Genomic DNA, 18013 nt, shown 5'->3' with positions numbered 1-18013 from the left:
AGACACTGCTTTGATTGGTGATCTCACCAACCTGCTGGTCAGAACTCAGGGGTGGAAAGTCTTAAGTAGCTCTACCAGCTCACAAGTCTTCACTTCCTTATATGGGAAACAAGAAGCCACAGGGGGAAAAAAAGCAGGCAAGAAGGCAAAATGGGAGTCAGAGCATCTCTTCAAAAATAAAAACAATGATAATAAGTGATGTTTACTGAACAGGACAATGGTCTAAGAATACAATGGGAATGAGAACCCTGGAGTTGTGCAATATGGCAGACTCATACATGTGGCAACAACTGTACTAAACACTTTACACACATTCTCTCAATTGATTCTCACAATAAAACTTTGTATAAAATACAAAGTTATACAATACAAAGTTATACAATAACCTTATTGCATGCAGTTTCCATTGCAGAGAGGGAGGCTCAGAGAGATGAAGCATCTTTCCCAAAGTCACACAGCTACCACATGAGAGAAGAATTTTACCAACTACTATGAAAATCAGCAAGACTCCAGAGAGGTCCTGTGCACTGGTGAAATGCACTGGGCTTTAGGAGACTTGAGTTTAAGACCTGAGTCTGCTTCTCACCAAATACGTTTATGGGCTAATTCCTTCCCTGCTCTGAGCCTTGGCTTCCTCATCTGTAAAATGAGGAGACTGGGCCAGTTTATAGAGGGGTTGCTGCTGTGGATAGTTGGTGTTTGGAAAGACAGAGGAGGGGTCTAATCTAGTGTAGATTAAAGCGGAGTGAAGACAGAGGGGTCACAGGGGATTATGTTGGACCCGAGATTTAAAAGATCAGTAAGAGTTTATTGGGGACTGAACTTCAGGTACTGGGAAGAGCATATTGTAAGGGATGGGTTAGTGAGCATAATTAGAAAACCGAGAGAAAATGACATGTTCAGGGAAGGGCAAGCGGGTTGGTGTGGCTGTCCATTGACCCATTCAGCAAACATTTATTGATAGCACAGGTGTATCGGGCATGTTCTAAACTGATGGGAAGAGATGGGGTGGAAGGCAGGGACAGTGAGAGGAAATAAAGAAGTTGGGTGGGGAGATCATGAAGAGCCTGCGGTGCTGAACAAAGGAAGGCAGCCTTATCTTGGAAACTGGTGAAGTCTAGAAGGGTTTTAAGCAGGGAATCATATCAGCACACTGGCAGGATATTCAGGGAAGGAGACCAGTTAGGATGTGGCAGATGATCAGAGGGAAGGGAGGTGTTGCCCTGAACTGGGGCAGCACTGGGAGCTGTGGGTGGAAGCAGTGGTAATGGAGGTAGATGCATAAGATCTTAAAGAGGTGAAAACTGTAATACAGAACTTGAGAATTGGTTGGATGTAGAGGGAAAGGGAAAGAAAGGAATTCAGAGGATGGATAGATGAATGGATGGTAGGTTTGGATATAATGCAGCTCAGTTCTGTTTTAGACAAAATGTGACTCATATTTTTTCTTCACATTCCATAAAGAAGCATTATGTCAAGTCCTCAGTATTTTCCCAAGTAAGTTACCCCAACTTCATATCCAAGGACATTTGTAGTACACATATTCTAAAATATCAATACTTTTGTTACCTACAAGTGTTCTTGGCCTTTTCAATAAATAGAAATTGATCAGAGGCCAGACAAGAAATTCCGTCAAGGCTTTACTGGGCCCCCTGCTGCAGCAGTGGGGAGTGAGGACAAACAACAGGTTCTCTTGCTCGCTGGGTCCTGGGGGTGGGCGGAGGGGGGCAAGTTGGTTCCTTACATGGGGTGAGGGTAGGGGTGTGTCCAGGGGTCGGGCCTGAGGGGTGGCTTCGGTGTTTTGCCCACCCCATCGGTGGTGTTGTGCGCAGGGGAGTGTGCAGTACCCTGCTTTTGCTCCTGGCTCTTCAGAAGTGGCAGTTGGGCTTTTTGGTCTCTTTGTATCTTGTTGTCCAGAATTTACCCCAACTGCACATGCACGCAGTTATTTTTAGTGCCTTATGGTTTCTTTGTATTTTGTTGCTCAAGGAGACGTTTGTCCAGGTACAAGCATTGCAGCACTGCAGCAAAGGGTCCCAGGTCCCAGCCTGTCTCACTTTGAGCTTCAGAATTACGTTTAATTTCCTGTGTTTGCCTCTGGAAACCCTGTGGGTCACACTGTGAGTAGAAGAAGGTCCACTGCATGAGAAGACAGGAAATGTCTATTTCTGCATCTTATTCATAGGGGCAGGGGAGAGGGGGACCTTCTGGAGAGCAGTGGTCTCCAATTTTTTGGCACCAGGGACCAGTTTTGTGGAAGACAATTTTTCCACGAACTGGTGGGAATGGTTTGGGGATGGTTCAAACGTATGACATTTATTGTGCACTTTATTACTATTACATTGTAATGTATAATAAAATAATTATACAGCTCACCATAATGCAGAATCAGTGGGAGCCCTGAGCTTGTTTTCACTTGCCACTCACTGGTTGGGTTTTGATATAAGCCTGCAAACAATTGATTTATTATGGTCTCTGTGCAGTCAAATCTCTCTGCTAATGATAATCTGTATTTGCAGCTGCTCCCCAGCGCTAGCATCTCCACCTCAGATCATCAGGCATTAGATTCTCATAAGGAGTGGGCAACCTAGGTCCCTCGCATGTGCAGTTCACAGCAGGGTTCATGTTCCTATGAGAATCTAACGTTACCACTGATCTGACGGGAGGCAGAGCTCAGGCAGTAATGTGAGTGCTGGGGAGCGAGTGATGGGGAGCGGCTATAAATATAGACGAAGCTTCGCTCGCTGGCCCGCCCTCACCTCCTGCTCTGTGGTCCCGTTCCTAACAGGCCATGGACCGGTACCAGTCCATGGCCCCACGATTGGGGACCCCTGCTGCAGATCACTTCCCTTTTTCTTCACTTTGTTTTTTATCTGTGAAATGAAGTAATTGGGTATCTATCCAGCTCTAACATTTTCTATTTGGAATTAAATGTCTCCATGATATTATCTGGAACATCAGAAAATGTGTCTTATTAAATGCATTTACAGTAATGAGTATGTCCACCATTTATCTAGGTGTGTTACCTTATTAGGATAATTTCCTCCTAATCTCAACACCATATTTCAATTACAAGATTGCCTGGATTTAAACTCAGCCCTGTCAACCACTAGCTGTGGAATCTTGGGCTGGTAACATAGCCTCACTACATAAACCTATTATTTTTCAGAAGATATTTGAGAGAAGAAACAAATGTGTCTCTCTTAAAGGTGATAAAAAAGGAAATAGTCACTAGGTTAAGCTTCAGTTCTTCTCAATTCTCTCTCTTCAACCTGCTCTCCTGCTTCTAGAGCTAGAATGACTTTGGTCTTCAGTTATATTACTGGAATAAGATACGAAGAATGTCTTTATTTTCCTAACACTAACATTACCCCTGGAAACCTGGGATTGATTTGGTAGATACCCAAGACTCAGCAGACACTTTCCCTTCCCACCTCACTCCACCAAGTGGAGTCCTCCCACCAAGAACTCCAGAAACCTTGGAACTTTAACTTACCATAACCTGAAAAAATGATCACTACTGATTTTACAGACATCATACTTACATTTTCAAATCTGATTCACTAAAACAACTTTCAATCACCATAGATGGTTAAGCCCAATCTTCAACCTTTTTTTTAAACTCCAAATGAAGTTTGAACCATAATATCTTCTTCCTGACCTGTCATACCACCTGAAAGTCCACTATAAACATACTCTTAATCAAGTCCTACTATAAATCTAAAACCTTAAATGTTTACCAGCTCATGCCAGACCACTTTCCAAATCAACAAAAATGACAGACAAAAGAATTAACCTTGGTATGGATGGACAGGTACAGGAGAGAGAAATGATAAAAGATAATTCCTACTATGGTACAATTTTCACAGGGGCTCAGACCAAGTTAAGAAGTGCAGAGAATTAGGGGTTCTGCTCTTCAGAACTTACAAAAAGGCAGAAAGACAATGCCATAGCACAGGGAGATCAGCTCGGTGCTTTGTGACTGCCTGGAGGGGTGGGATAGGCGGGGTGGGAGGGAGGGAGACGCAAGAGGGAAGAGATATGGGAACATATGTATATGTATAACTGATTCACTTTGTTATAAAGCAGAAACTAACACACCATTGTAAAGCAATTATATCCCAATAAAGATGTTAAAAAAAAAAAAAGACAATGCCAAATGACCTCGATAATTGATGTATAAGAGGGCCAAAGAAAAAGAATGTGGAATCAACTATGTGAATCAAAGTCCTTTTTTTGTTACCTTACAGTTTCCAAACAATTTCCATGGCAATAATGATAGCCAAAATATAGCATATATCATGTAGGGTATTAAAGACCTCTACAGGTATTAAACGTATGCACCAAATGCACTGAGACAGAGCAGCAAACAGAAGCTCCTCTTCATTACCATGTCCAAACTTAAACTCAACAAACCACAGAAGAAAGGTCCATTTCCTCTTTTAAAAAACCCCACTCAGGCTGTGGCAGGAACTCTGTGTGCTCTTGAATCTAGAGAGGCACACAGCAATCTTCCAAAGCACAGGGAGAGTGCATTGGCTGGGAACAGCAGTCTGGCTGGGGTATGTCATTGACATAAGAAATGACATTTATCTCCCAGTGTGGAGTAAATTCAATCTGAGATGGCTCTAAAGGGCCATCTCTCTTCAAAAAGCCCTAGCACATGCTTCCTACAAAAAGGAATGTTCTGGGCTTCCCTGGTGGCACAGTGGTTGAGAATCTGCCTGCTAATGCAGGGGACACGGGTTCGAGCCCTGGTCTGGGAGGATCCCACATGCCGCGGAGCCACTAGGCCTGTGAGCCACAACTACTGAGCCTGCGCTTCTGGAGCCTGTGCTCCGCAACAAGAGAGGCCGCGATAGTGAGAGGCCCGCGCACCACGATGAAAAGGGGCCCCCGCTTGCCACAGCTAGAGAAAGCCCTCGCACAGAAACGAAGACCCAACACAGCAAAAATAAATAAATAAATTACTAAACTCCTCCCCCCAACATCTTCTTAAAAAAAAAAAAAAAAAGAAGGAATGTTCTGTCTTCTTCCTTGAAGAATACTGGGTTTTATCTGAATGGTTTATTACTTTGGAGTTTAAGGGATGGGAAGGGTTTGAAAGAAGTAAGACTGTGGTTTATCAAGAATTGATTCTGTGAGTGGAGAATTTTAACTCCATGTCTGAGACTGCAACCTCAGGGGTCATTTGGTGAGTGCTTTCTTCTGACTCAGACATTGCCTCAAACTTCACATCCTCCTTTCCAAGCTGAGTTCCATACAAAACTCAATAGCACATCCACTAGAGAATATGGCTGGAGGGGTTGATGAAAATGCTTGTTCCAATAAACTGGAACTTAGGAAAAATCATGTAGTCATTCAAAGCATCTGCTTTGGGATCCCAGTTAGTAGCAAATGACAGCCAAATGACTTGACTTTTCAGAAATGTGTTTTCCTCATTTCCTCATTTGGAAGTCACAAAATGAACCCTAAAGGGCAAAGGTAAGTCGTAAATACCATGATGCCTGGAAAACACTCAGCATGGTGCATGGCATGCCGTGTGATAAGCAAACAATGAATGGAAGGCACTAATGTAAGCGAACAATGGGGAATAGAAACAGAAGAAAGTGGTATTCAGAAAATGGGCACAACCCAAGCCCTGTGGGTCCTCGAGACTTGTCATGCCTGGAGCTGTGAACACGCCACCAAAGTGAAGGAGAATATGATAGTGGTTTTCTATTGGAACATCCATGAGCTTGGTAACAAGGACCCCTACCTTCTTATCTCTGTACTATTAATGCCTAGTAGCATGGGCCTTGACACATGGAAGATGCTCAATGAATATCTGAATGAATAAATGAATGAATCAGTCCAAAATCAACAAAGTTAAAACCATCACAATAATAACATCAAACACTTCTATAGTATCTACTAAATGCCAGGTGCATGTGGGAAACACTTTAAATAGTTTAACTCATTCAGTCCTCATATCATCTCTACAAAGAATGTCCTACTATTATGCTCATTTTAAGAATGATGAGACTAAGACACAGAAGAGGGTACTAATTTTCCCAGTTGCACACAGATAATAAGCAGAGATAGAATTTAAATCCAGGCAGGCTGGTTTATGATTCTGTGCACTTAAATCTAAATGTATTACCTACCTCAAAAGAGAAATTTGCTAATTAAAAAATACAGTTTATATTCATTTGGGGGAAACTGGAATGTACAGATTGTTAAACCAAAAGGTTTACTTCCTTCTAGGCTTTTTTCTATCCTTATTAAACAGATTATAACCACAGCTTACATACAAATTTAAAGCCTGCTTTTAAAGGAACTCACTACATAATTAACTTTGCTACAAATATCTTTGAAGAGAATTTTTGCAAAGTGGAAATTATAAGCATATTTATTACTTGCAAGTAATGGTACCGAACCCCAAAGTTGGAGTCCTTCTCAACCCTTCTAGAACTTAGGGACTCTGACAGAGCTTTCCTCCCAGAATATGAATATGGAATATGGAAGCTGATGGTGCTTCACTGGTGCCTTGACTTTACATGCTCCAGAACACTCCATCGCTTTCCATCTAGCATTACTGCTCCCCTCCACATCTCCCAGCTAGGGGTCTATTCGGACGACTGCTACTGAACATAGCAGGGGACAATAAGTACTTGTTTTTTCCTTTAAGTTCTTGTTAGCTTATCCTCTGGGGCCTGTGAGTTATGACCTACAGAAGGTAGAGTCTGTGCTTTTCAAAAGCAGTTAATAAAGTGTTAACAGCTGAACCTTTACATCCTTTACCCATTGCTGCTATCCAAACACAGCGTTTATTAAACCTTCCTACATGCTGAAAAGAATACACCAGGTGCAAGATTTGGAAGCCTTTATTTTCCCCTGATATTGACCTGAAATATCTAAGTAAGTTCCCTTATTTCTCAACATTACTTCACCTAGGAATATATAAGCCAGGGTAAGGATTCTAAATTTGGCTGATTAGTAGTATCTCCTGCATAATTTGGTTTAAATACAAATTCCTAAACTTTCCCTATCCCTCCTAGATTGGAATTTCCAAGGGTAGGACCCAAGATGTTCTGTTTTTGAAAGGCCTCCCGAAATATATCTGATGGTCAGTCATACTGGGAACCACAAAACTAAATCAAGGTATTCTTAAAGATACTGGGTAATTAAATTTCAACTGAAATGTTAGCTTTTCAACTGGAAAACATTAATCACATGGAAAACATTAATCAAGATATAGCTCAATAATAAAAAAACAATCCAACTGAAAGTGGGCAAAGGATCTGAACAGGCATTTCTCCAGAGAAGAAATACAAATGGACACAATAAACAAATGGAAAGATAACACCATTAGCAATCAGAGAATAGCTGATTAAAACCATAATAAGATATCACTTCATAACCATTAGGACAGCTATAATCAAGAACATAGATTGGGCTTCCCTGGTGGCGCAGTGGTTGAGAGTCCACCTGCCGATGCAGGGGACACGGGTTCATGCCCCGGTCCGGGAAGATCTCACATGCCGCGGAACCATGACCGCTGGACCTGCACGTCCGGAGCCTGTGCTCCGCAACGGGAGAGGCCATAACAGTGAGAGGCCCGCGTACAGGAAAACGGGAAGATGGCGGAAGAGTAAGACGCGGAGATCACCTTCCTCCCCACAAATACTCCAGAAATACATCTACACGTGCAACAACTCCTACAGAACACCTACTGAACGCTGGCAGAAGACCTCAGACCTCCCAAAAGGCACCCCCCCCCACATACCTGGGTAGGGTGAAAAAAAAAAGAATAAACAGAGACAAAAGGATAGGGACGGGACCGGACCGGCACCAGTGGGAGGCAGCTGTGAAGGAGGAAAGAATTCCACACACTAGGAGCCCCTTCGCAGGCGGAGAATGTGGGTGGCAGAGGGGAAGAGCTTCAGGCCCGCGGAGGAGAGCACAGCAACAGGGGTGTGGAGAGCAAAGCGGGGAGATTCCCGCGCACAGAGGATCGGGGCCGACCAGCACTCACCAGCCGGAGAGGCTTCTCTGCTCCCCCGCCGGGGCAGGCGGGTCTGGGACTTGAGGCTCGGGCTTCGGTCGGAGCGCCAGGAGAGGACTGGGGTTGGCGGCGTGAGCACAGCCTGACGGGGGCTGGTGCGCCGCAGCGGGCCGGGAGGGAGTCCGGGGAAAGGTCTGGAGCCGCCGAAGAGGCAGGAGACTTTTTCTTCCCTCTTTGTTTCCTGGTGCGCGAGGAGAGGGGATTAAGAGCGCTGCTTGAAGGTGCTCCAGAGACGGGCGCGAGCCGCAGCTAAAAGCGCGGACCCCAGATACGGGCAGGAGACGCTAAGGCTGCTGCTGCCGCCACCAAGAAGCCTGTGTGCGAGCACCGGTCACTATCCACACCCCCCCTTCCGGGGAGCCTGTGCGGCCCGCCACTTCCTGGGTCCTCTGATCCACGGACAACTCCCCAGGGAGAACGCACGCGCGGCGCGCCTCAGGCTGGTGAAACGTCACGCCGGCGCAACGTCACGCCGGCCTCTGCCGCCGCAGGCCCGCCCCGTACTCCGTGCCCCTCCCTCCCCCCAACCTGAGTGAGCCACAGCCCGCGAATCAGCGGCTCCTTTAACCCCGTCCTGTCTGAGCGAAGAACAGACGCCCTCGGGCGACCTACACGCAGAGGCGGGGCCAAATCGAAAGCTGAGCCCCTGGGAGCTGTGAGAACAAAGAAGAGAAAGGGAAATCTCTCGGGCAGCCTCAGAAGCAGCGGATTAAAGCTCCGCAATCAACTTGATGTACTCTGCATCTGTGGAATACATGAATAGACAATGAATCATCCCCAATTAAGGAGGTGGGCTTTGAGAGCAAGATTTATGATTTTTTCCCCTTTTCCTCTTTTTGTGAGTATGTGTATGCTTCTGTGTGAGATTTTTTTCTGTATAGCTTTGCTTCCACCATTTGTCCTAGGTTTCTGTCAGGTCTTTTTCTTTTTTGGGTTTTTTAAATTTTTTTTTCTTAATAATTATTTTTTTATTTTAATAACTTTATTCTATTTTATCTTACTTTATTTTACTTTATCGTCTTTCTTTTTTCCTTCCTTCCCTCCTTCCTCGCTTGCTTCCCTCCTCCATCCCTCCCTCTCTCTCTCCTTTCTTTCTTACTTTCTTTCCTTCTTTCCTTCTTTCTTTCTTTCTACTTCTACTAATTATTTCTTTCTAATTTTTCTCCCTTTTATTCTGAGCCGTGTGGATGAAAGACTCTTGGTGCTGCAGCCAGGAGTCAGTGCTGTGCCTCTGCGGTGGGAGAGCCAACTTTAGGACACTGGTCCACAAGAGACCTCCCAGCTCCACATAATAGCAGAGTGAAAATCTCCCAGAGATCTCCATCTCAACGCCAGCACCCAGCTTCATTCAACGACCAGCAAGCTACAGTGCTGGACATCCTATGCCAAACGACTAGCAAGACAGGAACACAACCACACCCATTAGCAGAGAGGCTGCCTAAAATCATAATAAGTCCACAGACACCCCAAAACACACCACCAGACATGGACCTGCCCACCAGAAAGATAAGATCCAGCCTCATCCACCAGAACACAGGCACTAGTCCCATCCACCAGGAAGCCTATACAACCCACTGAACCAACCTTAGCCACTGGGGACAGACACCAATAACAACGGGAACTACGAACCTGCAGCCTGCAAAAAGGAGACCCCAAACACAGTAAGATAAGAAAAATGAGAAGACAGAGAAGCACACAGCAGATGAAGGAGCAAGATAAAAACCCACCAGACCTAACAAATGAAAAGGGAATAGGCAGTCTACCTGAAAAAGAATTCAGAATAATGATAGTAAAGATGATCCAAAATCTTGGAAATAGACTAGACAAAATGCAAGAAACATTTAACAAGGACCTAGAAGAACTAAAGAGCAAACAAACAATGATGAACAACACAATAAATGAAATTAGAAATACTCTAGATGGGATCACTAGCAGAATAACTGTGGCAGAAGAATGGATAAATAACCTGGAAGATAAAATAGTGGAAATAACTACTGCAGAGCAGAATAAGGAAAAAAGAATGAAAAGAACTGAGGACAGTCTCAGAGACCTCTGGGACAACATTAAACGCACCAACATTAGAATTATAGGGGTTCCAGAAGAAGAAGAGAAAAAGAAAGGGACTGAGAAAATATTTGAAGAGATTGTACTTGAAAACTTCCCTAATATGGGAAAGGAAATAGTTAATCAAGTCCAGGAAGCACAGAGAGTCCCATACAGGATAAATTCAAGGAGAAATATGCCAAGACACATATTAATCGAACTGTCAAAAACTAATACAAAGAAAACATATTAAAAGCAGCAAGGGAAAAACAACAAATAACACACAAGGGAATGCCCAGAAGGTTAACAGCTGATCTTTCAGCAGAAACTCTGCAAGCCAGAAGGGACTGGCAGGACATATTTAAAGTGATGAAGGAGAAAAACCTACAGCCAAGATTACTCTACCCAGCAAGGATCTCATTAAGATTTGATGGAGAAATTAAAACTTTTACAGATAAGCAAAAGCTGAGAGAGTTCAGCACCACCAAACCAGCTTTGCAACAACTGCTAAAACACCTTCTCTAGGCAAGAAACACAAGAGAAGGAAAAGACCTACAATAAAGAACCCAAAACAATTAAGAAAATAGGAATAGAAACATACATATCGATAATTATCTTAAATGTAAATGGACTAAATGCTCCCACCAAAAGACACAGATTGGCTGAATGGATACAAAAACATGACCCATATATTTCCTGTCTACAAGAGACCGACCTCAGACCTAGAGACACATACAGACTGAAAGTAATGGGATGGAAAAAGATATTTCATGCAAATGGAAACCAAAAGAAAGCTGGAGTAGCAATTCTCATATCAGAAAAAATAGGCTTTAAAATAAAGACTATTAGAAGAGACAAAGAAGGACACTACAAAATGATCAAGGGATCAATCCAAGAAGAAGATATAACAATTATAAATATTTATTCACCCAACATAAGAGCACCTCAATACATAAGGCAAATACTAACAGCCATAAAAGGGGAAATCGACAGTAACACATTCATAGTAGGGGACTTTAACACCCCACTTTCACCAATGGACAGATCATCCAAAATGAAAATAAATAAGGAAACACAAGCTTTAAATGATACATTAAACAAGATGGATTTAATTGATACTTATAGGACATTCTATCCAAAAACAACAGAATACACATTTTTCTCAAGTGCTCATGGAACATTCTCCAGGATAGATCATATCTTGGGTCACAAATCAAGCCTTAGTAAATTTAAGAAAATTGAAATTGTGTCTAGTATCTTTTCTGACCATAACGCTATCAAACTAGATATCAATTACAGGAAAAGACTGTACAAAATACAAATACATGGAGGCTAAACAATACACTACTTAATAACGAAGTGATCACTGAAGAAATCAAAGAGGAAATTTAAAAATACCTAGAAACAAATGACAATGGAGACACGACAACCCAAAATCTATGGGATGCAACAAAAGCAGTTCTAAGAGGGAAGTTTATAGCAATACGATCCTACCTTAAGAAACAGGAAACATCTCAAATAAACAACCTACTCTTGCACCTAAAGCAATTAGAGAAAGAAGAACGAAAAAACCCCAAAGGTAGCAGAAGGAAAGAAATCATAAAAATCAGATCAGAAATAAATGAAAAAGAAATGAAGGAAACGATAGCAAAGATCAATAAAACTAAAAGCTGTTTCTTTGAGAAGATAAACAAAATTGATACACCATTAGCCAGACTCATCAAGAAAAAAAGGGAGAAGACTCAAATCAATAGAATTAGAAATGAAAAAGGAGAAGTAACAACTGACACTGCAGAAATACAAAAGATCGTGAGAGATTACTACAAGAAACTCTATGCCAATAACATGGACAACCTGGAAGAAATGGACAAATTCTTAGAAATGCACAACCTGCCAAGACTGAATCAGGAAGAAACAGAAAATATGAACAGACCAATCACAAGCACTGAAATTGAAACTGTGATTAAAATTCTTCCAACAAACAAACGCCCAGGACCAGATGGCTTCACAGGTGAATTCTATCAAATATTTAAAGAAGAGCTAACACCTATCCTTCTCAAACTCTTCCAAAATATAGCAGAGGGAGGAACACTCCCAAACTCATTCTACGAAGCCACCATCACCCTGATACCAAAACCAGACAAGGATGTCACAAAGAAAGAAAACTACAGGCCAATATCACCGATGAACATAGATGCAAAAATCCTCAACAAAATACTAGCAAACAGAATCCAACAGCCCATTAAACGGATCATACACCATGATCAAGTGGGGTTTATTCCAGGAATGCAAGGATTCTTCAATCAATCAAAGTGATACACCATATTAACAAATTGAAGGAGAAAAACCATATGATCATCTCAATAGATGCAGAGAAAGCTTTTGACAAAATTCAACACCCATTTATGATAAAAATCCTGCAGCAAGTAGGCATAGAGGGAACTTTCCTCAACATAATAAAGGCCATATATGACAAATCACAGCCAACATCATCCTCAATGGTGAAAAACTGAAAGCATTTCCACTAAGATTAGGAACAAGACAAAGTTGCCCACTCTCACCACTCTTATTCAACATAGTTTTGGAAGTTTTAGCCACAGCAATCAGAGAAGAAAAGGAAATAAAAGGAATCCAAATCAGAAAAGAAGAAGTAAAGCTGTCACTGTTTGCAGATGACATGATACTATACATAGAGAATCCTAAAGATGCTACCAGAAAACTACTAGAGCTAATCAATGAATTTGGTAAAGTAGCAGGATACAAAATTAATGCACAGAAATCTCTGGCGTTCCTATACACTAATGATGAAAAATCCGAAAGTGAAATCAAGAAAACACTCCCATTTACCACTGCAACAAAAATAATAAAATATCTAGGAATAAACCTACCTAAGGAGACAAAAGACCTGTATGCAGAAAATTATAAGACACTGATGAAAGAAATTAAAGATGATACAAATAGATGGAGAGATATACCATGTTCTTGGATTGGAAGAATCAACATTGTGAAAATGATTCTACTACCCAAAGCAATCTACAGATTCAATGCAATCCCTATCAAACTACCACTGGCATTTTTCACAGAACTAGAACAAAAACTTTCACAATTTGTATGGAAACACAAAAGACCCCGAATAGCCAAAGCAATCTTGAGAACGAAAAATGGAGCTGGAGGAATCAGGCTCCCTGACTTCAGACTATACTACAAAGCTACAGTCATCCAGACAGTATGGTACTGGCACAAAAACAGAAAGATAGATCAATGGAACAGCATAGAAAGCCCAGAGATAAACCCAGGCACATATGGTCACCTTATCTTTGATAAAGGAGGCAGGAATGTACAGTGGAGAAAGGACAGCCTCTTCAATAAGTGGTGCTGGGAAAACTGGACAGGTACACGTTAAAGTATGAGATTAGATCACTCCCTAACACCATACACACAAATAAGCTCAAAATAGATTAAAGACCTAAATGTAAGGCCAGAAAATATCAAACTCTTAGTGGAAAACATAGGCAGGGCACTCTATGACATAAATCACAGCAAGATCCTTTTGGACCCACCTCCTAGAGAAATGGAAATAAAAACAAAAATTAACAAATGGGACCTAATGAAACTTCAAAGCTTTTGCACAGCAAAGGAAACTATAAACAAGACCAAAAGGCAACCCTCAGAATGGGAGAAAATATTTGCAAATGAAGCAACTGACAAAGGATTAATCTCCAAATTTATAAGCAGCTCATGCAGCTTAATAACAAAAAAACAAACAACCCAATCCAAAAATGGGCAGAAGACCTAAATAGACATTTCTCCAAAGAAGATATACAGACTGCCAACAAACACATGAAAGAATGCTCAACATCATTAATCATTAGAGAAATGCAAATCCAAACTACAATGAGATATCATCTCACACCGGTCAGAATGGCCATCATCAAAACATCTAGAAACAATAAATGCTGGAGAGGGTGTGGAGAAAAGGGAACCCTCTTGCATTGTTGGTGGGAATGTAAATTGATACAGCCACTGTGGAGAACAGTATGGAGGTTCCTTAAAAAACTACAAATAGAACTACCATATGACCCAGCAATCCCACTACTGGGCATGTACCCTGAGTAAACCATAATTCAAAAAGAGTCATGTACCCAAATGTTCATTGCAGCTCTATTTACAATAGCCTGGAGATGGAAACAACCTAAGTGTCCATCATCGGATGAATGGATAAAGAAGATGTGGCACGTACATACAATGGAATATTACTCAGCCATAAAAAGAAACGAAATTGAGCTATTTGTAATGAGGTGGATAGACCTAGAGTCTGTCATACAGAGTGAAGTCAGAAAGAGAGAGACAAATACCGTATGCTAACACATATATATGGAATTTAAGGGAAAAAATGTCATGAAGAACCTAGGGGTAAGACAGGAATAAAGACACAGACCTACTAGAGAATGGACTTGAGGATATGGGGAGGGGGAAGGGTAAGCTGTGATAAAGCGAGAGAGAGGCATGGACATATATACACTACCAAACGTAAGGTAGATAGCTAGTGGGAAGCAGCTGCATAGCACAGGGAGATCAGCTCGGTGCTTTGTGACCACCTAGAGGGGTGGGATAGGGAGGGTGGGAGGGAGGGAGATGCAAGAGGGAAGAGATATGGGAACATATGTATATATATAACTGATTCATTTTGTTGTAAAGCAGAAACTAACACATCATTGTAAAGCAATTATACTCCAATAAAGATGTTAAAAAAAAAGAACATAGATAATAACAAGTGTTGATGAGGATATGGATAAATGTGAGCCTTCACACACTGCTGGTGGGAGAGAAAAGCAGTGTAGCCACTGTGGAAAACAGTCTAGCAGTTCTTCAAAAGATTAATCATAGAGTTAAAATATGACCAAACAAATCCACTCCTAGTTACATACACAAAGGAAATGAAAGCATATGTCCGTACAGAAACTGTATGCAAATGGTCACAGCAATGCTAATTATAATAGCCAAAAAGTATAAACAATCCAAATATCCATCAAATGATGAATGGATAGATAGAATAAAATGTGGTATATCCATATAATGAAATATTATTTGGTAATAAAAAGAAATGAAGTGCTGACACATGCTATAGCATGGAGGAGCCTTGAAAACATTATGCTAAGTGACAAGTCACAAAAGATCACATATTGTATGATTCCATTTATACGATATTTCCATAACAGTCAAATCTATACAGATAGAAGTAGGTTAGTGGTTGCCTAGGGATGGGGGGAGGGAGTTATGGGAAGTTGGGAATGATTGCTAGTAGGTACAGGGTTTCTTTGCAGGGCTATAAAAAAATTCTAAAATTGATTTGGTGATGATTATACAATTCTGAATACACTAGAAAAAAAATTAAATTATACACTTTATTTATTTATTTATTTTAGCAGTACGCGGGCCTCTCACTGTTGTGGCCTCTTCCGTTGCGGAGCACAGACTCCGGAAGCGCATGCTCAGTGGCCATGGCTCACGGGCCCAGCCGCTCCGCGGCACGTGGGATCTTCCCGGACCGTGGCACGAACCTGTGTCCGCTGCATCGGCAGGCGGACTCCCAACCACTGCGCCACCAGGGAAGCCCAAATTATACACTTTAAATAGATGAATTGTATGGTGTATAAATTACCTCTCAATAAAGCCGTTTCTTAAAAAAATCAATCAAGACAACCAATTAATTAGCTCAGTCAGACAATTGTCATTGCATCATTAAGATAGTCAGACACACCAATCAGACATTTTTGACTCAGTCCTTTCCTTTGTCTGGATATGCTAACCGTCCCAAAATAGAGTATCTTACAATGGCAATCATTTATTTAGCTCATAAATCTGTGGGTCCCCTGGGTGGTGCTGCTGGGCTGATCTTTCTGGGCTAGTTCATATGTCTACAGTCAGCTAGTCAGTCATCTGGGGGCTGGCTAGTTAGAGTGGTCTCCACTGCAGTGATTCATACCTGCCTCACGTGATCTCTCCTTCTCCAATGGGCTAGCCCAGCTTTGTTCACATGGAGATAGTGGAGTTCTAAGAGGTTAAGTAGAAATCTGCCAGACCTCTTGAGCCCTACCCTGAAATTGGAAATTGGAACGCAGTCACTGCCACCACATTCAGTTGGATAAGGAAGGTCATAAAGCCAGTCAGGATTCAAGGGGGTGGACGTATGTCCGTGAGAAACCACATTGCAAAGGGCAAGGTTACAGGAGGCATTAAATAATTGAGGCAGCTTTTGTAATCAATCTATCCCATAGTCTTTGGGGCCATAAATCTAGCTTTTAACTTAATATTAACCACTCATCTTACAGGTAGCATTGGCCACGTTTATTGCTTCTTCTTGCAAAAGAGATCAGGCATACTTGACCTTCCATCAGATTTCTTAGTTGAAATTAGATTTAAAACTTCTCTAGGCTACTTATTTCAAAAAAAAAATGTTAAGGTTAAATACAAAGAGTATAGTATTCCATACTTATTTGCAGTAGAAGTCTTATGATCCATGGATATAAATAAGGCAGAGTTCAAGCTACCACATACTAGAGAGATCTGAGATTTCTCAGAATTAAAAAGCTATTTAGGGGGACTTCCCTGGTGGCACAGTGGTTAAGAATCCACCTGCCAATGCAGGGGACACGGGTTCCAGCCCTGGTCCGGGAAGATCCCACATGACACGGAGTAACCAAGCCCATGCGCCACAACTACTGAGCCTGCACTCTAGAGCCCGCGAGCCACAACTACTGAAGCCCACATGCTACAACTACTGAAGCCCATGAGCCTAGAACCCGTTCTCTGCAACAAGAGAAGCCACCGCAATGAGAAACCCGCGCACCGCAACGAAGAGTAGCCCCCGCTCACCGCAACTAGAGAAAGCCCGCACGCTGCAACAGAGACCCAACGCAGCCAAAAATAAATAAATAAATTATTTTAAAAAAAATCTATTTAGGTAATACCTTCCTTGGAATGAAAACAGAGTACAGAAAATTCTTACATATCCAGTGTAATTCACCCATTCCAATCCAGTCAATTTATTGTGACCCCCGTGTAAGACACTGGGGATACAAGAAAGAACAATACCCCATCCTTTCCTTCCAGGAGCAGGTTAAGGTGAGAATAGGAAAAGAGAAGTTGCATTCTAGAATCCAGAGGGTGAGAGAATTTCAAGAAGGATAATGGCCAGTGAGCGGCACCAAAGGCATCTGAGAAGACGGCTAGAGTGGCAGTGAAAAGGATCCATTGGATTGGGCAGAGCTCATTCACTCTATAAATGTTAGCTGATTGCTTCTCAGCCTTTTGGCTAAGACCAAGTGTAGTATCTGCTCTTAGCAGTTTAATATAAATGTTAGTTGAGAAGTTACAATGTGCTAGGCCCTGTGTTAAATGCTAGAACACAGAATTAGTTAAGTCTCCTGGATCTCAAAGAACAGGCCAGCGGGAGAAAATAGACATCGAAATATAGCAACACAGTGTGAAAAGGTGTTTTGATGGAGGTCATCGGCCTCCTTACAAAGTGTGCTTTCAATGGAAAGACAGCCACAGCAAGAACAAGACTGCTGCAGGATGGGTAATGAGGGAAAGATAAAGGTAATAATAGTAATTGAGGAGAAGAAGAAATCAGGGAGCAGCTTGAGGGCAAGGTTGAGTTCCGGGAAGTTTTCGGCTTGTTTTGTCTTTGCTTTTATTTTGGTATGTATTTTGCCCAAATTTCACAGTATGTTTGAAGGTTACCGGAAGAAACCAGTAAAAAAGAAGAGCTTGAAAGTAGAGGGAGGAAAAGCAATAGCATTGCCTCCTAGAAGGGAACTGGATCCAGGACACGTGAGGAGGATTTATTTGGAAAGGAGTGGGGACCACTTCTTCCTCTGAGCAGGAAGAAAAGGAATAAACTGGGGCAAGTGCTCATAT

The 18013-nt window shown here is 42.0% G+C and overlaps 1 pseudogene; it reads left to right on the top strand.

The window, feature by feature from the left end:
- Positions 1 to 17385: 17385 nt before the first annotated feature.
- Positions 17386 to 17528, top strand: LOC132434686 (U2 spliceosomal RNA; annotated as a pseudogene).
- The last annotated feature ends 485 nt before the right edge of the window (positions 17529 to 18013 follow it).

Source organism: Delphinus delphis, chromosome 11 (assembly GCF_949987515.2).
Source record: "Delphinus delphis chromosome 11, mDelDel1.2, whole genome shotgun sequence".
NCBI lineage: Eukaryota > Metazoa > Chordata > Mammalia > Artiodactyla > Delphinidae > Delphinus > Delphinus delphis.
Note: the sequence above shows the minus strand (reverse complement) of the source record. Positions and strands in the feature narration are given on the sequence as shown.